The sequence below is a fragment of the Hemiscyllium ocellatum genome, chromosome 28 (genome assembly GCF_020745735.1).
Source record: "Hemiscyllium ocellatum isolate sHemOce1 chromosome 28, sHemOce1.pat.X.cur, whole genome shotgun sequence".
NCBI classification, from domain to species: Eukaryota; Metazoa; Chordata; class Chondrichthyes; order Orectolobiformes; family Hemiscylliidae; genus Hemiscyllium; species Hemiscyllium ocellatum.
The window spans coordinates 49,940,235-49,960,154 of NC_083428.1; the positions used below are offsets into that span (position 1 = coordinate 49,940,235).

General features: G+C 43.6%; 1 long non-coding RNA gene across 4 annotated transcripts in view; it reads right to left on the bottom strand.

Moving 5' to 3' along the window:
• LOC132829116 (uncharacterized) overlaps positions 1-19,920 on the bottom strand; it is a 44,235-nt gene that overhangs the window by 19,444 nt on the left and 4,871 nt on the right. The gene's annotated exons all lie outside the window — the stretch shown is intronic.

Consider the following 19,920-nt stretch of genomic DNA (forward strand, 5'->3'; position numbering starts at 1 on the left):
TGAAAATGAGGGAAATGATCTTTCGCTTAATACTCACATTGAATGACTAATGCTTTTTTTCCCAAGTCATATGCATTACAAAGCAGTTTAATTTTGAGTACATAAATAACGGCTTCAAACATATTTACTTACTTGATTATCATGAGATTTATATTTTTTTAAGATCATTGTTGCTTCGTTCCAACATTTTTAGAAATTACTAATTCCTTTTATCGGTCCATTACACACTGGAATGGTCGAATACAACCCGGTCTGATTATCACAATAAATATTTGAGCAGTTTTCCCTGTGAGTAAGCACAGTAAGTATGTGATTATAGTCCTGCCCTTCTTGCATAGGAACATTATGTAGGGCTCTGGTAATATATGTACTGAAAGACCAGGAGGTACAGGTTCAATTCCAACCTTCAACAGAGATGTGTCAAAGCACCTCAGAGTTGAATAGAAAATATCCAAGTGTCTACTGAAATGTTTTTCAATCCAACATTTTCTCAACTTGTATCTGTTGTTCATTGTGATGTTCACAATAGCTTGAATTTATTTGCTTCCGTTCACTGACTAAACTATGAATGGTATTATGCTGATTTTAAGTACCTCTCAACTTTTAATACCTTTGCAGTCATAAAGATTCTACGGTGTAAATTATATTTATGGTAAGGGGGAAAGATTTAAAAGGGATCTGAGGGGCAACTTTTTTCACAAAGTGTGTTTGGCTCACATGGAATGAGCTGAGAGAGGAAAGGCGGTGGCTGGTACAATTATAACATCTAAAAGACTTTTGGACAGTTACATGGATAGAAAACGTCCAGAGGGATATGGAACAAACACAGGAAAACGGGGCTAGTTTAGTTTAGGGAACCTGGCCGGGCTGCCTGAATGGCCCGTTTCCGTGCTGTATCAAGCTAGCATTGTACAATTCAAACATGACTGTGATTGGTAAAGGAGAGAACAAACGGGTGTTAATTCTATTTTGTGTCCATAAAAAAGTGACATGAATTTTAAATAATTTTGTCACAAGAAATAGTTCACTCTTATTGTGATCAGAAATACAATGAATGTGAGCATTGAAGTCAAATATAATTAAAACAATTCAACTGTGTTTATATGGTTAAAATAAAAATTGATATTCACAATCATTGTGAGTTTGTACACTGCCATATCTTCACATTACCTCATGTACTGAGCCATTATTACACATTTATACCCCCTACTGAACTGAACAATAATTAGATGTTAGCAACACTTAGATTTTGAAAATCTATCAGTGCACTTTGAAGAAGGAGAAATTGATGTAATTTTATCCTGATCGATGATCAAACATTGGTGTCTGAATCAGGAAGGAAGTAAGGAGATAAGCAAAGTGAATATCAGAGTGACCACAAGATACAGTCCATGACATTTGATAGAAAAAGCAATTTGCATAATTTCATGGTTATTGAACGTTAATAATTAATTACCTCCTCAGGTACTGAAGCAGTCCAAGTCCAAATACAACAAGATCTGGACAATATCCAGGTTTGGGCTGACAAGGGGCAAGTAACATACATCCCACACAAATGCAGGCAATGACCATCACGTATAAGAAATAACCTAACCACCATCCCTTGACATTCGATGGTGTTGCCATCACTGAACACCCACTATCAACATCCTGGGAATAATCATTGATCAGAAACTGAATTGGTCTCAGCACATAAACACAGTGGCTACAAGAGTAATTCAACTGCTGTCTCCTGAAAGCCTGTCCAACAGCTACCAGACACAAGTCAGGAGTGTGGTGGAATACTCCCCACTTGCCTGGATAGTGTTGCCCTAACAACACTCAAGAAATTTGATAACATCTGGAACAAAGCAGCCGGCTTGATTGGCACAGCATCCACAAGTATCCACCCCCCACCACTACTGATGCTCAGTAGCAGCAGTGTATACTATCTACAAGATGCACTGCAGGAATTCACTAACCAGCACCTTTCAAACCCATGGCCACTTCCATCGAGAAGGACAAGAGCAGCAGCTAGATGGAAAGACAACTATCTTCAAGTTCCCCTATAAGGTAGTAATCATCCCGAATTGGAAATATATAGCTGTTCCTTCACCGTCGCTGGGTCAAAATCCTGGAAATCCCCACCCCAAGGTATTGTGCTGTATACCCACAGCAGGTAGACTGCAGCGGCTCAAGAAGACAGCTCATCACCAATTTCTCAAGGGCAACTAGGGATGGGCAAGAAATGCTGGGCCCAGCCAGTGACACCCACATCACATCAAATAAATATTTTAAAAATGTCTACAAGATCAAAACAGCTCCACACTGTCCTAGCTGCAATCTCTGCCCCTTATTGACAAAGATAAAAGAATGTGACCTTGCTCAACTTTCTCATCAAAACCAAGTACAGTATTCACCCCAGCCCTCTCTTATATGAACCAGCAGCATTTCCACCACCAACAGTAGATCCTCTTAAAAGATTTTGTCAGTAACTTTTAATTAACTGGTTACTACAATTACAATGCAATCTCTACAAACAGACCAAATACCTTTTATGCAACAACAAATTTTCTAACAACTTTTCTCGATCTCTGTCATTCTTTTTAGTTCGATGAGGTAGGGAGGGATGGAAACACGGCAGTGATGTAAGATATATGTAATACAGTGAGACAGGGAAGCTAGTATGGCTCATCTTGACTCTTAGACCCCACACAGTGAAGCAACACATTCACTGCATAATAAACATAACACAACATTTCAACCCCACTCACACCCGGCGTGACAGAAATAAAATGTGGATCGGTTGGATAGGATAGGTTTGTTATAGTTAGAGTTTGGGAGAGTGTGGGGTGACATGACTGAAGTATCTAACATCCTGAATGGTTTGATAAGGTGGATGTAGAAAGGATGTTTCCACTTGTGGGTCATTCCTGAACTGGAGGAAACTGCTTTAAAATTGGGTTCACCCTTTAAGGACAGCGATGATAATATTTGTTTCCCATCAGAGGGCTGTTCAAATTTGGAACTCTCTGTCCCAGAAGGTGGGCTAACTGAGTATTTTTAAGGCACAGGTTGATAGATTCTTGTTAAGGGATGTTGGGGGGAGATATAAATTGCTAACAGATAAGGCCTGGTCTTATTGAATGGTTGGGCAGGCTCGAGGGGCCGAATGGCCACCTTCTGCTTCTCTCTCACATGATCCAAGATATGAGAGCTTTGTTTAAAATGCATTTACTGGGATGTAGGTGCCACTGGCTATGGGCAACATTATTACCCAGAGGGCAGATAAGAGCCAACCACATTGCTGTCAGGAGTCACACGTAGACCAGACCAGCTAAGGATGGCAGTTTCCTTCCGTAAAGGACATCAGTGATCCAGGCAATGGAGAATAATTTCATCAATAGACTCATAATTCTAGATGATTAAATTCAAGTTCCACATTTGCCGTGGTGGGATTCGAATGAGGGACCCCAGAATATTCGCTGGGTCTCTGCATTAACAGTTCAGCAATGATACCACAGGACTGTTCCCGAGCTACAAAGGGTGGGAACCAAAACCTTGATCAAACAGGAAGAATTAAGGAGTGTTGAAGGGAATGGGGGAAAAGAATTACCAAGTTTAGGTTCAAGGCAACTGAAACTAAAGCCACCAACAGGGAGGAGAACAAAGTAAGAAACTCTCACACAGCTGGAATTGGATAAGTGCAGATACCCCAGGGAGGTGTGGAAATATGCAGGGAGGACAGGGTGAAGTCACGGGTAGGTTTAAAAGCAGTGAACCAAATTTTGAAAATATCTTTCTGAACATAATGTAGATCAGGTTAAAACTGAGGAAGGTGTCTGACACAACTTGCTGCAAGGACACAGACAGTAGAATCTGAAGTGATCATGATGATATGGAGGTAGAATGTGGGAGACAAGCTGGGACTGTATTGGAGTAGTCATGGTGAGAGGGAACAAATGCTGGATACAGGGTTTCAGCAGCTGATGGACTGACGCTGACGTGAGCCATCGGAAACTGAGCAGGAGACCACCATCTAATAGGACAGAGAAACTGATCCATCAGCCTGAAACTGACTGACCACGTGGCTGTCAGTGTCTCCAATACAAGTGAATGGAAACATTGCTCAGAGCCTGTTTCTGTAACATTCTACACAACCTGGAAATTAAAAAAATGAATAATTAGCTGAAAACAAGGCAACTGCTCTGTTAGAGTCTAAACTATTCAATGTTCAGTTACTGAACATTATTGATTCACAGAATAGTCGAACCTGCACAATCACAGTAAAAGGGGAAAGTAAACAATATTCTTGGCAAAGACATAATGTAACAACTCCTTGTATAAAACAGCTGAGAACAAAGGACTGAATCCTCCACAAACTGACAAACACAGATACCATCGGTTTATAGATAGACAATGAAATTCTTCAGAAAAACACTTCCCTGCCTATGGTGTGTGAACTGCCACTTATTTCCTTTGAAAAGAATCTCTGTTTCCCCTCAGAAAAGCAGGTGTGTCGCGCACTTACAGACTGACTGACAGACAAAGGAAACCTGATCTGAGACTCGCAGGTTAATTAAGCTATTAGTGACAGTCCATTGCACACAACAAGAGCTTAGACCACAACAGATTCTAGTGAAACCAACAATGCAATGGAAAAGGTGAATTAGTCTTTATAATCATGCAGCCTCTCTCAATCAAATATTCCTAGTCAACTTCCAAACATTTTTAAACTATTAATACCAATGTATACATATTTATTTCCTTCCCTAATTTCCTCCAAAAATATATCTAATTATTCTCTTCAAAGTACATTTTAAATGGTCAATTCATAATCACAATTCATTTCCAATTATTCTTAGAGCAAAACAACTTGCAAACTAAAATAGTTTTCACGTCAATAATGACACTGGAAACTTTGTTATGTAGTTTACCCATATTTCCAAATATTGTTTTGGTTCATTATTGCAGTGAAGCTAAAATTAAAGTCTATTTATTTTCTCTGATATCCTTCCATTACTTTATTCCCTAATAACAATGCCCATGGTGTAATGGGTGACAAACATTAAAATAAAATCGAATTTTCATTGCAAGAACTGGTACAAATGATCACATATTATTCAGTTCATTCATTGTCATTGATGTTAAGAGTTATTTTCACTGTATGATCATGTTAAATTCACTTAAATAATCACAGTACAATTCTCACCTCGATAGACCCGTAAAGTGAATGTCAAGTTATAAATATTTCAAGTAAAACCAAATTCACATTTTGTTCTGTTTTATTCCAGGAAGGACAGGATGGGTTACATTATTATGAGAAACAGGAACAAGTGAAGGTGGTGACTCTCAGGCGTGCGGCCTTAAAGCTAAAGGGCCAGGTAGTAGTTACAGTGGGGGATGTACCTAGTGCCCTGCTCTCCTCAGAAGGCAGTGAGGATGGTGACACTGGGTAAAACGGGTTAGATGATGAAGCGCCCACGTATCGACAGAGGGACAGCAATGGGTGGGAAGACCCACCGCCCTGTAAGGCCCAGAAGGCCGTGTCCCTGGCACCGCTCGGCATCAAAGCTCAACTTGGCTAGACAGTAGGGAGCCACAAAGGGAACTGACAGAAACCAAACCTTAACCGTTTACCCCGCTGAATGACAGGTGTTGGTGAATGAACACCCAGCCTGATAGAGAAATGGTATTAATGGTCCTTATTGAGACAATATGGATGAATTAATTGAGGTACACAGTCTCACCGAAGATGGTGTCAGCCAAGATCTCTCAGGCCAAGATGCCCTGACGTGTACAGCAGAAGCTGTCCCTACAATGAGAGGGTGGGGGTGTGAGCCGGTCCCCCCAGTGCACAGCCGATCAGTGGCTCCAGGCATTTACAGATATCACAGGGACACACTGGGGAGGGGACAGGCTGAATGGGCTAAAATAACCTTGGTGACTCAGGGCCCCAAGGGTAATATCGAGGATCATACAGAGAGGAAACCTGAGGTGTGTAAGGACCATGGGGGATTACCAAACCCCAAAGTGTGATGATGAAATAGGTTTGATGTGTTTAAAAGATGACATGGGACCCCATTTAACTGTAATTATAAACATGGGACTCCCAGTGGGAGATAATTCTAACCAAATGCTGAATTGATCATGAGAACTGAGGCAAACGCAGAAACACAGAGGAATAGCTTCAATACAGGGAGGGTAATCAGACCCACAATGTTACAAGGGAAGCAGGAAAGGGCACATAGCCAAGGAACGTAGGCAGAGAGAGGGAGATAGATGTTCACATTGTGTGTGGCCTGTGTTCACGTAGGCACATGCAGAGCCCATGAATATTTATTGATGCTGTGTTTGCTGTATTAATAAATATTAATACAGGAGCAGCTATATCAGTTACCAATATGGATTTGCCCCCACCCTCTCAATTACTAAAATGAGAGCAGTTGGAGAGGGAATCGAGGAAGCTGGATGAAATAAACCTGTCCCGATGCAGATCACCGATATGGCAAAATATATTCAGATATGGGAGTGTGAAACTGAGGAAGGCACCATTCTGGGAGTTGCCATTTTAGAACAGTTAGGAGCAACTAGTGATGTAGAGACACAAACTGTAATATGGGAACAACCTGGCCAGGCCCGGGACAGGAAGCAAAGGAGAGGCGACATCTCCAGGGTAGATACCTTGCAGGGAGACTGGAACAGTCAGGGAATCTGGGGAGTTATAGCTAGGACCCAAACAGCAGTGTGGGGAACTCAAACAGGAATGTGGGTTGTTATCTGTGGATCCTGTAAAGATCGAGGGCCCTCTCACTCTCCACACAAACAGGATCCCATTAAAGCTGGAGCTGAGGAGGCAGTAATTGTGACAGTGACAGATTGAGAGAAGCAGGGAACAGTCAGACCGACATTATCCCAGACGAATTCACTGAATCCAGACGGCTCATCCCACCTCACTATTGATTATACCTCCCTCAGTAAATCCGCCACTAAAGAGTATCCTACAGTAGCAAACCACACCACTGTATTTAATGGATTGAAATCGCAACAGGATATAGTCTCAGCCCTTGATATTGTGAATGGGTTCTGGTCCATAATGGCAGAATAAGCTGGTGTTTACTATCAAAGGAAAACAGTACACCTGGATCCAGTTATCTCAGGGATCCCATAATATTCCAGTATATCCCACCGATATATGGCTGATGAAGTTAGTCTATTTAATCTTACCAACACCTCATCACCTCAGTTGGTGAGAAAGAACATATCCAAATATTAAACATTGTATTGTGTCAGTTCAGGCAGGCCGGGCTTAAAATTAACCCACAGAGAGTGCAACTGGGAAGGTAGGTAGAGGCGTACCTGGCACATCATATCAGGGAGATCAAATCAGGAAGGCAGAGGGGATAATCCCAGTGGAACGAAAGACCATGATTTTAAAACTATCCATCTGCACATCGCGAAGGGGTCAGGCAAACTTTAGATTGTTTAATTATTGGAGGCCTTTTGTGGAGGCCAGAATTGGCAGAACCATCACAAGCCCTGACAGAAACACTGACATTAGCCAGGGGTCAGGGAGTCAGCATATACATAGACAGTCAGCATGCCTTTGGTATTGTTCATGACCATGTGTTGGCCTGGGCTGGGTGAGGGTATATCACCCTGTCTGGGGGCCACATAGAGCATGAGGAACCGGTCAGAGAGTTAGTGGGAGCAGCTAACCTTCCCAGTGAAGCAGCATTAATGAAGATTAGAGCTCACAGGGAAGTACAAACCCCACACCAACGGGGCAGTGAGTATGTGGCTAAGGCAGGTAAAATACTGACTGAAACAGTGCAGACATTTGAGGAGATGGCAGTGGCAGTAGCTGCAGAAGTGGGCGGCACGGTGGCACAGTGGTTAGCACTGCTGCCTCACAGCGTCTGAAGACCCGGGTTCAATTCCCGACTCAGGCGACTGACTGTGTGGAGTTTGCACGTTCTCCCCGTGTCTGCGTGGGTTTCCTCCGGGTTCTCCGGTTTCCTCCCACAGTCCAAAGATGTGCGGGTCAGGTGAATTGGCCATGCTAAAATTGCCCGTAGTGTTAGGTAAGGGGTAATGTAGGGGTATGGGTGGGTTCGCTTCGGCGGGTCGGTGTGGACTTGTTGGGCCGAAGGGCCTGTTTCCACACTGTAAGTCTAATCTAAAAGTGAGAGAGGAAGGTTGAAAGATATTCCCAGAAACAGTCCCACAACAGGAGAAAGAGGAATGGGAAAAGGGTGGGGCAGTAATAGGACAAGACAGAGTCTGGATGATCCAGCAGTGCCACTGCACTGTGTAAGACAAACATTACCATATCATGGACTGGCCCATATGGGGAAGGATACAATGCAATATCAGATGCTCCACTACAGGGGGAGGCCTGGAACAGGGAGAGATACAGCAGCTTTTTGTTGAAGGGGTGTAGTCTTGTACACACTATATGAGCCAGGGAAAGCAATCAGTTTAAAATAGAGGCAGCAGCAGGGACCCAGGGGCCCATGGGAACAATCACCGATTTTACATACACCCCCATCCCAATCTCAGGGAAGGAGATCCTGCTGGGTCTTAATAAACAGGTTTACGCAGTGGGTGGAAGCATTCCCCTGCAGATTCTGACCAAGGGACACATGTTACGGGGAACATAGTTAAACAGCCCTGTGGCCTGTTTGGTACTGAACGGAAATCCCGTCTCCCATACCACCCCCAGAGCTCAGGGACAGCAGAAGGAATGAAGCAGACACCGAAAGCTAGTCTGACTAAGGCCCTCCCAGAGGCAGGCAGAGATGGGTTAGAGTACTCTCCACCATCCTAATTAAATTAACATCAACCCCAGCAAAGGGAACAAGGCAGTCCCCCTTTGTATTAGTGACCGGACGGACTACGCAGGTGCCACAGGGTGTGGCATTGGGAGTGCCCGAGATGTCCAATGGCAAGGATAGGGTCAAACAATTCTTGAATGAACTGGCAAAGCAACTGCATGAGCTGAGAGGGGAAGTTGTAGAGGGACAGAGAATCAGAAACTGGGAAAGGGAGCACAGAAATATCTGAGCTGACATTCTAAACCCAGGAGATCGGGTTGGGAGAAAATATTACCGGAACGCATGAAGGAAACCCAGCTGTACTTGGCTGGGGAAGTCACAGAGTTCTCGAGAGTGAACTCTCCCACCATGCTTAAGTAAGGAGCGCTGAATAAAGGTCACCGCGCTGCTAAACTCAGGCTCCTCTTTGATACTTCTCCCAGCAACAGTTGTGCAGGGGCATGTCGCTGGCTGGAGGTCTGTGGCTAGTGCCTCTGTTCCACAAGGATCAGAACTGGGACATCTGTTGTTTGCAACATATATCAGTGATTAGCAAGAAAATGTAAACAACTGAATTAGCAAGTTTGTAGATGGTACAATTGATGAAGCTGTGAACAGTGAAGAATGTTGTCAAAGGACACAGCAAGAAAGATCAGTCAGAAGGTTATATGGAGAAATTACATATAAATCTGATTTGGACAAATGTGTGGTGATGCATTTTGGGAGGCACATTGCAAGAGGAATGTATACACTAAACGGAAGGGCCCTGAGCAGCATTGATATACAGAGGGATCTTCAGGTGTACGTTCACAGCTCCCTGAAAGTGGTGAAGGAGGTGGATGGCAGGCTCGCCTTCTGTCAGGGGAGTGATTATAAAACTGTAATCAGGCCACCTTTGGGGTATTGTGTGCCGTTTTGATCACCGCATAAGGAGGATGTGGAGGCTTTGGAGAGGTTGAAAACAGGTTTACCAGGATGTTGTCTGGATTGGGAGAGGTTGGAACGACTTGGACTGCTGTCACTAGAAAGTCAGTGGCTGTGGGGTGACCCAAGAGGCACAGAGTGAATAATCTGAATCTTTTTCCAAGGTGGAAATGACAAATTCTAGAGGCCGTAGGTTTAAGGGGAGAGGGGGCATGTTTAAAGGAGATGAAAACCAAAACAACTGCAGATGCAGTAAAGCAGAAACAAAAACATCTTTGTGAAAAGTTCAGCAGGTCTAGCAGCATCTGTGAAGAGAAATCAGCGATAATGTTTCTGAGGAAGGGTGACCAGACCCGAAACATTAACTGATTTCTCTTCACAGATGCTGCATGACCTGCTGAGTATTTCCAACAACATCTGTGCAAGTTTAAAGGAAGTTATGTCAGGCCAGTTTCTGATGCAGAAGGTGGTCAGTGACTAGAATGTACTTGCCTGAGAGATGGTAAAAGCAGAAACAATCACAATGATTAAGAGGCATTTGGGCAGACACATAAGCAGGCATGGGGTGGCAGGGATATGGACCATGTACAGGGAAATGGAATTAGTTTGGAATGGCATCATGATCCGTACAGACATAGTGGGCCGATTATCCCAGTGCTGTCCTGTTCTGTTTTCCGGGGGGTAGAATGTGTGGAGCGAGAGATAATATTTTGAGTGGAATATGTCTCTTCTTTAGAACACACAGTAAGTTGATGCATTTTGAGAGAAGCAGTGTAGAAAGGAAATATATATTTGATTGGAACAGACACAGGGAGCAGGACAGCAGGATGGGGGCCAATGTGTACAAGTCATTAAAGGAGAGAGAACATAAAGTGTTTTGAGTAAACGTATAGGACACTGGGCTTCATTAATAGAACGAATGATAACAAACTCATGGAAAAGATGCTGGTCATTGATAAAGCTCTAGTTAGGTCACAGTCAATCATTGCATCCAATTCTGTCACCAGATTCCTGGTCAGAATGGGGAAGTTAAAATACCACAGAGGGGCCAGTTTCATACTTTGCTTTCTTTCAGGATGCATTGGCGACTCAAGGGTTAAACATTCTCCTGCCAAAGGACTTACTGCTGCATTGTAAGAGTACGAGGCCTGTACTCTTACAATGCAGACAGAACACCTCAGTAGGGGGAGGCGGACTGGACCTTCGAAATAGAATGCATTGCAGCAACACATGTGGATTCCCCCCCGTAACCCCAGACAGAGGAATTTGCCCTTTCCAGACAAGACTGAGAGCCCTGGGCACAACCCTGTTAAACTGCCTCCCACTCCCATTGTCTTACCTCCCCTCCATATTAGCATAGGTAAGTGAATTCCCCATTTACTGAAGGAAGAACCCTTCTGCCTTAATCTCTTCCCATCAACACATAATCATGAACAATACGATAATAAGTTTCTGTAATCCATTCACACTTTATCACAGGACATCGCCATTCATCAAGCTTTGTAAGGTCATAATTACCTGCTTTAAACTATGTAATGACAATCGCCCATGTGACTGATATGCCTTTGTCTAATTCCTATTAAATATACTGTCTCTGTGGGTAAGGCAGAGATTCGTGAAGAAGAGTCTCTCCAAGTAGACACTCAGCTATTTTAGAGACATTTTGAAACTCCCGCCAGCTGTCCAATAATAAAACTACTGCTGTTGTGCAGAAAACTTGTCTCGTCTGGATTTGTGGAACAAATTAGACATCAATAATGAATGATATGAGTGATCTTCAGAGTGTGGAGTACAGACTTACTGGTGTGGTTCACTGATGAAGAAAATGCAGTCAGTGAATTGATTTGAAGAAATTTGTATTTTCTTTGAAGTAAACAAGTTGAATATATTTTTGATAGAGCTATATAAGATTATAACACACCTAGATATAGCAGACAAAAAATATCTGTATTCAATAGGTGATCGCACAAGAATTAAGATCAGATGTAAAGTTTTGATACAGCGGGAGATGAGCAAGTGTTTCTGCTGACTGTATTGGCTGGAAATATGCAGAACATGCTGCCTGTTATGGTGGTGCAAGCAGAGAAGATGAATGATTGATAAAAACAATTATATCAGATCTGAGGGAAATAAAATTGCAGAGTTTGGAGGACGTAGGGGGAATGAGAATATTGGATTCTGCTACAGAGAGCCAGCTTGGATTTGATGGGCCTCTCTCTGTGCTGTAATGCATTTTATGTGGACCTACTTAACTTGCTCTGGTCACCGATTAAGTTGTTATTGAGGTAAATTTGCTCAGTGTTCCTACTCAGACCAACACAGGCTGTCCTTCCTCAGCAGGAGATAATGTTTACTGCTTTATACTGGGTTCTGGGAGGGGGCGGGGCAGGGGGGCGGTGAGTGGGGTGTGTAATGGTGTGTATAACAGTCCACCAGCACTTATCTGAAATCAAAACACTAGTGCAGCCACACTAGGGACAGACTCTGGAAATGTGGGGAATGCCAGAAGGGAATTCTTTACCCATTCCCACCTGGAAACTGGCCAAACCAGTCAGACTGGAGAGAAGCTGTTCACCTGGTGTGTGTGTGTGTGTGTGTGTGTGTGTGTGTGTGTGTGTGTGTGTGTGTGTGTGTGTGTGGGGGGGGGGGGGGGGGGGGGGAAGAGAAGGGATTCACTCAGGCATCCATCCTGCTGAGACACCAATGAATTTACTCATAACCACAACTTGTAGGACTTTTTTTTTCTCTTTTCACACCAAGTAATGAACAATGGTATTGGCAGTCCATAAAGTTTTTTGCATATAGAGAACTTAGCTTTGGAAATGTTCACAGCAGTGTGGAACATGTCCAGATTCACACTGGGTAGAGACTTTTATTTTCCTTTATTCATTCACAGGATGAGGGTATCGCTGGCCCGGCAGCATTTCCTGCCCATCCCTAATTGCCCAGAGGGCAGGTATGAATCAACCCCATTGCTGTTTATATTGATATTAATCAACATGAATGTCAGACTAGATTAATTATCATCAAACTCAAATCCATTTGATATTCATATATTTACAATCAGTGTTCAATTCACCAAATGTAGCTGAAGGGAGTAATCTTCAAGTGATTCTAACAGAGAAAATACCTGAATACTTGTTCAGCAAACACCTGTTGTGTTTAGATAGTAATAATTTTACAAAGTAAGGTGACTTGAGAATAATGGAAGAAGTTGATTGTTGGGTAACTGATAATCTTGTTTTAATCTGAAGTTAATTTAGGATTAGTTAACAAATGGTAGGGAATCCCAGCCCCATGGAGTGCACATCCAGTTCCATGTGGGAAAACCAGGACACTTCGTGTATCAGCGACAACCACAAGAACACGGAGGTGACACTGGAAATGTCAGGAACATGAGTTAATCCATGGTTAAAGTACTTCACACTCACTCCTAGTCCCCACGTTGATGTGTTCTCACCAGAGAGGGTACAGAGGAGATTGATCAGAATGTTTCCATGATTGGAGAATGTCTGCTCTGAGGAAAGGTTGGATAAGTTGGGGATGTTTTCAGAGGATGAGCTGAGATTTAATTGAAGTGATAAGATGCTGAGGAATCCAGATCGAGTGAATAGGAAGGAGCTATTCATTAACAGAGAGGTCAGAAACTGGAGGTTTTAGATTGAAACTAATTCTCAGAAAAAGGGGAGTGAATGGTGGGGGGCAGGAACTCACTGATGGGGTGGTAGAGGCAGTAGCCAGCATCACATTAGAATAAAAGGACATGGATGTAACTGAAACCCTGGAACATGCAGGGCTATGGACTAAAGTCTGCAGAATGGGATCATTGCGATTTGACATTTCTCCAGAATATTAAACTCAAGTCCAATTTGAGAATTTATGAATATCATCCGACCTGAATTCCAAACTTCAGACTAAATTTGTCAGTAAGTTCCAGCACAGATCAAGGTTACTTAGTCCATCCTGTATGTGTTGGCTGTAATAGAACGACCCAGGCTTTACAGCGTTCTGTACTCACCAATGACAGCAACAATTTCAGACTGTGTACTCTGCCCTCTATGTTGCTATAATCTGTTTCTTCAATGTATATCTTTGACAGCTGCTCACCTTGTTTCCTTGTTTCTTTCCCAGCCCTAACTCCATTCCCCGTGGCCTTGAGGGACTACCATTTCTGCTGTTTAATCTCTCCTGCCTTCCCCCAAGTGACAGACTGTCTTTTTGTCCTTGTCTCACCCCCACCTTGCTCACAACCTGTTACATTTCTGATGGTTCCCAAACCTCTGTAACTTTCACTGGGCCCCTGGGTCAATGGCACGAGTTTTGAATTTTCTTCCTCATGAGATAATCAGAAATCTTTCCGGTTGCAGTTTCCCCCAGATTTTATTTTGGAAAAAAAAGAGCATTTGTGTCAGAGTCAAGTGTTTGTGAGCCTTCATCCACAATCCTGAGCACTTAGACATAATCTATGACCCTCCCACAGATGTGCAGATTTGCTGGATTGGCCGTGCTAACATGGCCTATAGTGTGTAGGTTAGGTGGGTTGGTATAGCCATGCTAAATGTGGGGTTATGGAGGTAGGGGCATGGAGGTAGGGTCATTGCAGACTCGATGGACCGAATAGTCTCTTTGTGTGCCTCAGGGAGTCTGTGATTCTAACTAGTTGTGATTGTCGACACGTTTTCCTCATGCCAGGTTCATTCAGCTCAGGTACACACGCTGCCTTTGTGCTTCTGTTGGTTCTCGCTCAATCCTTTCCTTCTGTTTTACAGCAATTTCACACTGTATGTGAGGGTGAGAATGAATTTGTCAATACAAATACTCCAACCGAAACCCGCACAGGTCAGGACCTGTTTCTGCTGCTGATGTCGCTCACAGGGAACAGGAAAATAAAGGTTCAGTCATACATCGTTCAAGGACACAGAGGTTACAATCACCAGGAACGGGTACACAGCTCAAAACTCTTTTCTCAAGAAATAAAGGACGCTGGAGAGACAGCCTGGTACAAGTAAGAAGCTTTGTGTCTGTATTTTCAGAGATTTGAGGTTGAAATCATTGGATTTGAAGCATGTTTCATTGCCCCAGGTCATCAAAGGTGCTATTTAAATGTGCATCTTTCTTTCTGTCTTTTTGTCCGAGTTAACAATCTGAACCATCTCCTGGGCAGTTAGAATGGATGACAAATGCTGCTCAAGCAAGTGATGCCGTGATCCCATGAACAAACAAAACAAATCCAATTGCTGTGGTTAGTTGTGAACTCGCTGGTGTTATTGGAATGTTTATGGCATAAAGGGAGAAGAATGGCATTCAGTGAGGTGATCCTTTGGAGAGCTGATGAGTCAATCAGCCTCCTTTTGTACAGTAACAATTCTGTGAATAATTAATTCTGAGCCCTCTAAGGAAATATCAGAGCAGGGTTTGTAAAGCGGTCAGATTGAAGGAGTGTCTCGGTGAACACAAGTGAGACACAGGTACAGAGAGGTTTTGGGATGGATTAAATTAAATTTTATACATTTGCACCGTCATCAACATTACAGCAGTTAAAAATGGGAGTGATCAAGAGAGTGGAATTAGAGCAGCAAATAAATCTTCAACATTTATGTAGCTGAAGGGGATGCTGGGTAAAGATACTGTAGTTAGTGCTTATTTTATTCCAGGCACACAGGGCTAGGAGCACATCCTTCTTGTATCTATCCTATCGAGCTCTTGACGATTTTGTTCATTTGAAGTGTTTCATGTTTAGATACTCCAGAGAAGACAGCTTCAAGCTCCTCAATCTCTCCTACCAGGGCAATGCTGCTGTTAGAATTCAATTCACTGGGGCATGTAACTGGCTGCTTCATGGACTGAAACTGGCAATTGAGACAGAAAGGTAACTGAGTGGTGAGCACTGCTGCCACACAGCATCAGGGACCCAGGTTTTATTTCAGCCAGATGCGACTGTCTGGAGTTTACACGTTCTCAGTGTCTGTGTGGGTTTCCTAGGGTGCTCGAGCTTCCTCCCACAGTCCAAAGATGTATAGGTTAGGTGAATTGCCTGTGCTAAATTGCCCACAGTGTCCATGTATGTGCCGGTTAGGCCATTAGCCATGGGAAATGCAGGGTTACAGGGACAGGGTGGGTCTGAATGGGATGCTCATCATAGGTTGGTGTGGACTCGATGGATGAATAACCTGTTTCTGCACTATAGGGACTCTATTCTATTCTCATGAATATCTCAATGTGTTGCAAATCTGTGGCATTCCCTATTCAAAATGCGGTGGATGCCAAGACAATGAGCAGATTTAATGAAGAGATACAGATGTTGAATTTGCAATGAGATGAAGGGTGAAAGAGAGCAGGTGGGAAAACCCAGCTGAGACCGAGGTGAGCTCAATCATCACCGTATTAAATGGTGGAGCTGGTTCGAAGGGCTGCATTGCCTCTCCTGTGCCCAACGCTTATCTTCTTACGGTAATAACTGGAAAGCTGAATCCAAAACGCACCACCTTCACCATAGGAGATTTTTGGAAAAAGCAGGATAGTCAGGTGGATTAGCATTCCAAACTTAGATAGTGAGGAAGCATGTAGGAGATAATGATTTTGCAATTTTGAACTGAGTGGAGACAGTGATTTATGGGTTTAGACTGTGAGGACATTCACACCGTCCAGAATACTCTGTTGTGAATACCTATCCTGTACTTTAATACAAAGCCAAGGTCTCTGACAATGAAACGCAAAATACCCAGGAAACTTCGCCTCCCCTCGTAATCTGATAAAAGACTTCTGATAAATCTGGTTGAACTTAGAACACAGCTGGAAAGATGGAAGATTAGATCCAATCCAAGATCCAGTGCTTAAACAAAGGAGACTACAATAGCCAACTCCTGCCTCATCCTAATGTAAACTGGAAGCAAAGACTTTAACGTGGGAAAGTTGACTGACAGTGGGGGAGCTTTTCAAAGTGCTCAGCAAAAGTATTAATCAGGGAAAAGGAAAGATTGTAGGAAAAGGAGTAATCTGCCATGAGTGGCTCAGGAAATAAGGGAGTCTATCAAATTGTAATAGAAAACATACAAGGAGAAAGACCAAGGAGAAACTAGGAGATTAGAAAAACATTAAAGATCAACAGAAAGCTAGATGGGATTGGGGGAGAAAAGTGATGAGTAGCTATCCCCAGGGCTGGAATAGCAGCTTACACTGCTAGAGGGGAACCTATTGTGTGGGGAAATGTGGCCTTTCATTGTTGAAGCACTTAACTGTTACCATAGAGATAATCCTGATCACGTTACAAATCACAGCACACTCCAAAAGCTTATACTTCCAAATAAACCTGTTGGACTATAACCTAGTGTTGTGTGATTTATAAGTTTGTCCACCCCACCCCAACACCAGCTCCTCCATATCAGAATCCCGATAGACGGCCCCACTGAAACTGAAGTGCCTGTCAGATACTTGAGGGAGCCACAGGGGTGTATGTTTTAACCACAAAGTGCGAACCTGAACTCGACTTTCTAACTGACCGTTGCCATGGAGATAATACTGAGAGAGAGAGAGTCTCTATTCAAAGTCCCAAACCACAAAAGGTATAAGAATGGGAGCTTTACATTGGATAGGTGGGGCTTTACCTGATGCTGCCTGGAGGTGTTCTGCATGTACACTATCCAGGTAACTGCCATGTCTCATCAATAAAGACTCTAAGAAGACCTCTCAAAGTTCTGTACCTAGTTATCCCTATCCAGCAGGATTTAGGAATATGAGTACACAGCAGTCAGTCTTCACAGTGGAGGATACGAAGAACATGCCAGTAATTGATAAGGAGACTGAGGAAGTGAGGAACTAGAAACAACCATTATCACGAGAGTGTTAGAGCTGGGCAAGCTAATGAAGCTAAAAGGTAGATAAGTCTCATTGCCCTGATGGAATACATCCCAGGATATCAACAGAGTTAGTGGGAGAAATAGCAGATGCACTTAAAGTCATAGCATCCTGCAGCAGAGACAGGCCCTTTGGCCCAAACTGGCCCATGCTGACCAGAATGTCCATCCACACTAACCCCATTTCCCTGCACTTGGCCCATCTGCTTCTGACCCTTTCCTATCCATGTATTTGTCCAAATGTCTTTTACCTGTTGTGAGTGTACCCACCTCAACCACTTCCACTGGCAGCTCATTCCATATACATACCACCCTCTGTGTACAACAGTTGCCCCTCAGCTTCCCTTCTATTCTTTCCCCTCCAACTGATGATCTCCAGTCCTTAATTCCCTGGGAAAAAGACTGAGTGCATTCACCTTATCCATGCCCCTCATGGTCTTACACACTTCTAGAACAGTATCCACTCAAGTTTCCTCTGCTCTAAACATAAAATCCTCACTTGTCCAACCTCTCCCTATAACTCAGACCCCTGAGCCCTGACAACATCCTTTTAAATTGTTCTGCACCTTTTACAGTTTAATAACTGAAACCTACACTGCATTCATCACATTTCCAGTATTTCCCCACGGCGCTGGAATCGACGTGACAACGCCAATGGATTACAATCCATGATCGAGAATGAACTCCTTTACAACAATCCCGTTTTCATAGTATTTCCCAAGGTGCAGGTATCCTGGTGTCTTTCTGGTTGCATGGTTAATTAAAGACTTGTCCTTCTACAAAGCAAAGCTGTGGCTTAATTGTTCCTGGGAAACATGCCATGATTTTTCAGACTTTCAAAAACAAAAACTCTTTCTCCACAGTCACCACGATAACATGGACTTGGCTGTACCTCAGTATTTTTTCCAGTCACACTGATATTTGGAATATTCGCCCACGGACAGAATACACACCTCTCCTTCCACATGAAAAGGCCAATGAATATTCAGATCGGCACGGATCAAGTAACTATCAGATCTGAACATGAAGTTCAATTTGAATTTCTCATCCACAAATCCACCCTTTCAGTATCCTACAACTGAGAAAACAACTCACCATATTAATACAGGATGGATCTTAATAAGAATTATAATTGTAGTTTCATCTTTTCCAAAGTCTTAACTCTCAGTCTAACAATTTCTTTCTTCTGTGAACTGAAATCCAAACCAATCTCCTCACTCCTTCCCTCCACACCCAGTTCTCACTCTTTCTCCTCTCTTTGAATTCAGTTTCCTAGCTCTTGTCTGCGGACTAAGAACCAAATCAATGAGTCTGACTCTGAGTCCACCAGGGTGGGGGGGGGGGGGGGGGGGGGGGGGGGGGGGGGGGGGGGGAAAGAGTTGTTGGTGAATCCTCTGATAACAACCACCCTGCATACACTGCTTCCTGCACACTGGCCAAAACCCATCTTACTAAAATGAACCAAATTAGGACTCGAATTGCAGGCCTATCCTTGTCACTTTCCACAAAAACCCTGAATCTTCACAAAAGAGTTCTGATAACTTTCTGCAAAATGCTGCCCCACTGATAGTCTGATCACATGGCAGGGTACAGGAAAGGGGCCATTCCCCTGGGTCCTGCTCCCAGAGGGAGGAAGATGCCAATGACAGATTAATCCCTCACAACCACAGCCTCATTCCCAGGCACTGTGCATACTCCCACAATTGGCTAGCACTGCGCCCATACACTGGTCTCCCCTCCTACAGCACATATTCCCGATCATACAGGAGTCCGGGAGCTTGACAGCAGCTGCTGCCCAATATATCAGAATCCCTCCAGTATGGAAATTGGCCCTTCGGCCAAACAAGTCCATAATGACCCTCCAAACAGTAGCTTACACAGACCCATTCCCCTATCCTATATTTACCCCTGACTATTGTAACTAATACTATGGGCAATTTAGAATGGCCAATTCACCTGTCCTGCACATCTTTGGATTGTGGGCAGAAACCGGAGCACCCGGAGGAAACCTGCGCAGACACAGGGAGAATGCACAAACTCCAGGTTTGGCCGGAATCGAACCAGAGTACCTGGTGCTGTGAGGCAGCAGTGCTAACCACTGAGCCGTCTCTATAGACTGGAAGAGGTGGGGCTGGAGGACAGGGGTAATGGGATTGTAAACAATAAATGAATGTGGAGGACACTGGGGGATGGACAGGTCAGTGAGGGACAGGATCAGTGCAGCAGCAGGAGGGGATCCTGGACAAACTGAGCAATGGGAGAGTCTAACAGGAGAGAAACTACAGGAAGTTTAGAGGCTGAGGCAGGGACAGCTGGGAGACAGTATGGCCTGGTGGCTTGGGCATGTT